Source organism: Alligator sinensis, unplaced genomic scaffold (assembly GCF_000455745.1).
Source record: "Alligator sinensis unplaced genomic scaffold, ASM45574v1 scaffold151_1, whole genome shotgun sequence".
In the NCBI taxonomy this organism is placed as follows: Eukaryota; Metazoa; Chordata; order Crocodylia; family Alligatoridae; genus Alligator; species Alligator sinensis.
The window spans coordinates 386725-393244 of NW_005842534.1; the positions used below are offsets into that span (position 1 = coordinate 386725).

The 6520-nt window shown below is 46.9% G+C and overlaps 1 protein-coding gene across 1 annotated transcript in view; it reads left to right on the top strand.

Moving 5' to 3' along the window:
* The window catches only part of LOC102385859 (adhesion G protein-coupled receptor A3-like), a 529567-nt gene that overhangs the window by 314327 nt on the left and 208720 nt on the right, over window positions 1–6520 (top strand). The window lies entirely within an intron of this gene.

A 6520-nucleotide genomic window follows, 5' to 3' on the forward strand; every position in this document is an offset into this window, starting at 1 on the left:
CGCTTGGCACAAAAATATAAGGCAATGTTGTAATTATTGTGCAAGTGGACTGACCAATTAAAACTGAAAGACTCTTAGCCACACCTTTGATAAAATCCAAGCCCATTTGTAGACATAAGCACCATTTCCTAAAACTTGTTAACTGATTTGTATCACACAGTTCAAATCAAATTTCAATTTGAATTAAGGGTTAATAGATAATCATTGACCATTGGGGAGGTTTTTGTGCATTTCTGCCCTTCTGCAGTAGAGATGGCTGTGGGTGTCTGGTGCCACACCTGGTGGTGGGCACAAGCACCAGTAAACCCTAGGTATCTGCCATATATACATATTAATTAATACAGTTTTAATTGCTTAGTTTGGACTGCCCTAGTCTGCATTAACTTTAATCCTCATTCAATGAGGATTAGTTAATTTGGACTGGAGCCAATTTTAATTCAGACTACAGACATCCACATGTATATAGTAATGGCTGTAGTCCAGATGAAACCTAGAAAAGCGTAACCTCTGTAAATGGCTCAAATGATTGTCATTTATTTTACTAAGAAACTCATTTTTGAGAGGAACTCATGTTTGAAGAAGCTGTTTGCTTCCTTTACATTCATTAAATAATAGACTAAATGATGGATTATGTTTCACATTTGTGTAAGTGCTAAACTGGGAAGGGTACAAGATGTGTTCTCTGGTGTGTCTTGGCTCCAGAGGGATTATTCATAGAAGATACCTCCTTCCTAATGTGTTTGCAAAGTCAAGTTCTAATACATTATATTCTACCATAAAGTAAAAAGTGATGTACATCAGCTTAAATCAAACTATTCCTCATGTAGTCGTCAGATGGTGAAATGTCATTCTTTTGTTAGGTTTATTTAACTAGAATGTTTATATTAGTCAAAAGGGTGGTTCTTTTGAGTGTTTAATGTGTGTTTCATCTTATCTCAATATTTTGAAAATGTTCATATATAATCTTTTATTTGTACATAGGCATGAGCCATTCATGCTTGTGATAGTTATACACATTGAAAAATGAAATTTCCTCAGAGAATAAGTGAAACTCAAGATCAAGGACATTCTACATGAAAAAAAAATCTCTTTTCAATCTTATTATGTTGTTTCCCTTTTTTGTTTTCATCTTAATTAGCATGGGGGAGGGGTTATAATCAGTAGGTAGAGCAAAGGAAGCATGTGAGTTTGTTTTAAATTGGGGCATGGAAAAACAATCCTGCTTGTTAACGCATCTGATGCTGAAATAGAATCAGAAAAGAGCAGTGGGTAAAGAAGTAGGAGACTCAGACTTATACTTCCACACTCACTCTTAAGCATAAGTAATCTCCCAGAGAATCCAAAAGGAGTCTTTTCAATACTATTAGTGTGTTTGGGTCTGTCCTGGGTGCTGGGAAATATTGCAGAAATACCTATGGAGTTCCTTGAAATAAGATGTAATTTTGTTCTTTTTCACATTTACTTGCCATAGAACATATACAACAGATTTCAGTAACATTTAAAGGGATATTTTAATGGACCTTCTCTCCATTCTTCTTTCCATTTGTCTCAAGGGAATTGTCTACATAGGGACATGCAGGGAAATCAATTTAAATTAATTATGAGAGTGGATTAATTAAACAGAATGAAAACCCTGTATAGGCTCTTATGCAGAATTAAAGTGGACTGAATTTGGTTTAGTTTAATTTTATCTGTAAGCCAATGAACCTAAATTGAATAAAGGACGTGGGTACATCGACACTGTTTGACTAAGCACTATGTGGGGTGTCTGTGCTAGTTCTGAATGAGATTAAATGTCTTCACAGAACTATGCATTGCCAGAGAAGATGCTAGTTTGAGAATTAGTAGTTACACTACTGTGCTACTAGAGAGAGTGCTTCGCTGATGCATTGGTTCTGGTTCTGGAATTAACTCATTTGGAACTAACTGTGAGCATCCCTAGACAATGTCATATTGTGCCATGTAACATACCCACATTCAAATGATCTTAAACTAAATTAAACTAGTCAAAGTTGAATCTTAATTTTCTTAAATATCCCCAGGTAAATGAACCCAGAAAGCAGAATGGAAAGGGGAAGGGAGAAGAGGTTATTAAGACTTATTTTAAATGTTGCTCTGTTTTATATATTCTGTAGCAAGTAGGTGCTACAAAATAACATACCACTTATCTCATGTAAAATAAACTTTGTAGATATATTCTTTAACACCATATAAGAGTGGCTGCAGAGTTCTCTAAGTGCTGTTTAATTAATTCATTTTAAATTCACACTGGTTAATTCAAATTAGCTGAGTTTCCCCCTCTACACAATATTGTAACTCTTGCCTCTACTCTGGCCCACAGTCTTAATAGTGTTGATGTGAAAGCCTTATTCTAGACTTTTTTCAGTCATGTAGAATAGCCATATATCTCTGTACCAAATCAGCTCATCAAAGCACAGATTTTCTTCTTTGTCCATATGTCTGAATTTCTCTCCATTCGTTATTTGCTGGATGTTTCATTTTCTTTTCTATGTAATGGGCCTCGTTTTCTTCACACTAAAGTAAATCAGTAAATCCAATGGGCATAACCCCATTGAAGTGCATGGATTTTATTTCAGTGCCAGGGGTTTGGGTGTTGCAAGCACTGAGGCACGTAGTTAACAGCCCAGTGAGTTGCAAGGTCGAGGCCACAGCAGAAGGGCTCACGTTGTGGCCTGTCAGATTCCAGTGAATCTGCAAATTCTACTAAGTACCTTGTCACAAAGACATGAAAAAAGAAGGGAAGGACTCCAGTGCCCAGTATTGGACCATTAAAATAATACTTATCCTGAAGAGCAATGCATATCCAGCAAGAGGCTAAGAGATGATGTTGTTGTGGACCACAGATACACACAGGTGCATTTACATGTGCTATTACCACAAAGCAATAAACTCCGGTGCATATCATGCCAGAGTTTATTGCTCCTGGGCACCACGTGTGAACATATGCCCAGGATCACAGCATGTTAAGCTGGGTCTGAATAGCTCCAGCTGGCAGAGGCCTGGGGGGTTAGCCTCCCAGCCTGGGGTTCCTTTGACTTGGCTCAACATGCTGTGGAGGGGTGGCTGGGGCACAAGGGTGCTCCAGTGTGTAGCTAGTCAGCAGACATTTCCCACACTGAAGCACCCTTATTCCCCAGGCAGCCAGGTCGGCATCTACACATGTGTTCCTGCACACTAAAGAATTTTATCACAGTACAGTACTTGTAGATGCAGCCTAACTAGGCAGTTCTGCAGTAAATGTCTCGTGTACGTGCATCCATGGACAAAGAAATTCCTGAGATGAGAGAGGGCTATTTAACAGGAAAAGGTATATCAAGGTTCATTAGTTAGAACCTGAAGCTAGCCAGGGGTCAGCAGCCCCCAGCACATGTGCTGAGCATGGCACGGGAGGCCATTTTGCTCAGCACGCCACAGCCAGCCCCGGCTCTGGGTAGCTGCTGTCAGCAACAGAGCCTGGGCTGCTCTCAGCAGGACTTGCAGCATCCCAGCTGCCTGGTGGGAGCAGCCCAGGCTCTGTTGCTGACAGCAGCTACCCAGAGCCGGGGCTGGCTGCAGCCGGGAGGCTGCAAACAGTTGTGCCAGGCTCCAGAGCTCTGGCATCAGCTCTATACCAGCATGTGCACCCGAGCCTTGGAGCGGGCAGTGGGGGAGGGGCCTGAGGCAGCACAGCCCCGAGCTTTCCCCAGCTCCCAGCACAGAGCTAGTGACTGGGCTCCGGAGCCTGGCACAGCTGTTTGTAGCCAGCCTGGGCTCTGGGCAGCTGCAGCAAGCAGCAGGCAGGCTGCAAACAGCTGCACTGAGCTACACAGCTCCAGTATCAGCTCCATGCTGGCGGTGACTTTGTGTGCACCTCAGAGCAGACAACAGGGCAGCGCAGCCTGACCTGAGGTGTGCATGCAGTTGCTGTCAGCATGGAGCTGATGCCAGAGCTGTGGAGCCTGGCACAGCTTTCTGCAGCCTCCTGGCTGCAGCTGGCCCTGGCTCTGGGTAGCTGCTGCCAGCCAGGAGCCCGGGCTGCTCCCAGCAGGTAGTTGGGATGCTGTAAGCCCTGCTGGGAGCACCCCAGGTTCCAGCAGCTACCCAGAGCTGGGGTAGCTGCTGACCGCCACAGAGCCTGGTCTGGGGAGCAGGGGCTTTGGGTGGGGGGCAAGGGGCACTAGCAGGGCATCCTGCCATGTACCCTCTGCCCTCATTTTGTTTTTCTGGCATGCCAGCACTCCAGCACCTTCCAAGGTAGGCATTGTGGTATTTTTCAGCACTCCAGCCAAAAAACATTGCCTACCCCTGAGATAGCCAATTTAAACTAGAAAGGTGGATATTCTTAACAGTCAGACAACTTTCCTTGGAGTCTGATTAATACTTTTTACTTGATATCATTAAGATTAGATGTATTTCTAAAAGATATAGTATAGCTCAGGTGCCCAATCTGTGCAATGGGGTGGCACAAGTGACAGGGGCAGCCTCTGCATTTGGTATGTGACAGATTGGGGAGGGGGCAGGCAGTACAGTGGCAGGAAGCAGAAGGCAAAGCAGAAAATCTGTCAGAGAATATAAGAAAGGAAGCAGGAATCAGAGTAGAAAATCAAATTAGAAGCACAGGGCTGGGAGCAGAAAGCAGAGCAGAAGGTCAAGCAAGGGAAGGGGATTGGAGTGATACTTGGGGAGGATGCAGAACTGATTTGTGCATACCTGTGAAAGAGGTTGGCCCCCACTGGTATAATTCAAACACAGTGTGATTCAGAAATGTTTCAGTAAGATTCTTTGGAATGTGTTATGTAGGAGTCAAGTCAAATTATCTGGCTTAAGGCCAGGGATCCAGGTTTTCCGTTTGCCATGGAAAAACAATGATTTTCTCCTTTAATGGATAAAATCACAGATTTGCTCCTTTAGAGGAGAAAAACATGGGGACCATAGGTTTCTCCTTGCAGGCTGACAGAGTTCCAGCCTGCAAGGGGCTCCTTGGGGCTAGGAGGAGTGGGGTGCAGGGAACACCACATGCATGTGTGTGCACTCACACATGCATATAGCTGGGAATACAGCCGCGCAGCAGTGGAGAGCAGCTCCCCCAGCTGCCTGCAGGTAAGACTATGGAGAGGGCATAGGCAATACATGAGGGGGGCCAGAGGGAACAAAGGCAATGTGGGGGAGAGGGCAGATTGGGGTGATTATGGTGAGGGAGAGAGTAGGACAGGCAGCAGGGGCTGGGGCTGGGGTTGGGGCTGGGGCTGGGTGGTACCTGGGAACTAGGTGGGGAATGTGCAGCCACAAGGCCTCACTGGGCAAGCTGGAAATAGAGAGGGGCAGCTTGTCCAGGGTGCTGGTGAGGGGGATAGCTCTCCACCACTGTGTGCATTCCTGGGTAGAGGGGCATGGTGGGGGACACATGCCCCTCCAGATTTGTGCATGGGGCAGGGGACAATGTGGCCTGCCTGCTGTGGCGTTTGGGGCTCCTTGCCCTGCTGCTCTTCCCCTGGGGGCCTGTGGTCCAGCGGGTGGGAACTGGTGCCAGAAGGTGGCGGTCAGAGCAGGGCAGGGAGGCTCAGTGCTGCCACCACCACTGCCAGGAACCCAATGCCAGCTGTGTTGCCAAGGTGAGGTAACCCCTGCCCACCTGGCAGCAGCAAGGGGGGGGTGCTGAGTGTTTCTGCCCTGTTCCATACTCCCATGCTGGATCCCACCCACTCAGCAATGGAGGCCCCTGGGAGCAGGCAGCAGGGTGGAGAGTCCCAAGCCCCAAAGTGGATAGCCCATATTCTCACCTCCCACCACAGGAGGCATGGTGGGGCTGGGCTCTGTGCTACACTCCAGCTGCAGCTGGTGTCCATGAAGCAGAGAGCGGGCAGCATGTAGCTGCTGGGTCCCATAGCCCTGACAGCTGCGCCCCCCCCACCCCAGTAAGGCTGGGGGAGGCAAGGACCTATGGGTCAGGAATGAGGGGCACCAGTAGGGGTGAGAGGGGCTGCAGGTCAGGGGTGAGGAGCACCAGCAGAGCCAAGAAGCTGTGGGTTGGGAGTGAGGGGCACCAGCAGGGCCAGGCGGCTGTGGTGCAGGAGTAAGGGGCATAAGTAGGGCTCTTGGGGCTCTGGGTTGGAAGTGAGGGGCAACAGCATGGGCAGGGTCAGGGCTGCTCAGTGATACAAAGCAGTGGGGTGAGGGAGGCAGAGGGGGACAGCTGCAACTGGACCTGCATCCTGGTGAGCAAAGGGGGCAGGGGGAGCTCTGATTTTCCATGTTCAAAAAAAAAAAAATTGTACTCCAAAATATACAGCTGGTTAGAATTTATTTTATTATAATGATTGAGGCACTGGTAGGCTTCCAAATGGCTTTAAAATTGTAACTATATTGATATATTGGACATTCCGGAGGGCAGGGAACAACTACAAGCAGACCTGGACAGGTTGGACATATGGGCAGAAAACAACAGAATGCAGTTCAACAAGGAGAAATGAAAAGTGCTGCACCTAGGGAGGAAAAATGTCCAGCATACCTACTGCCTAGG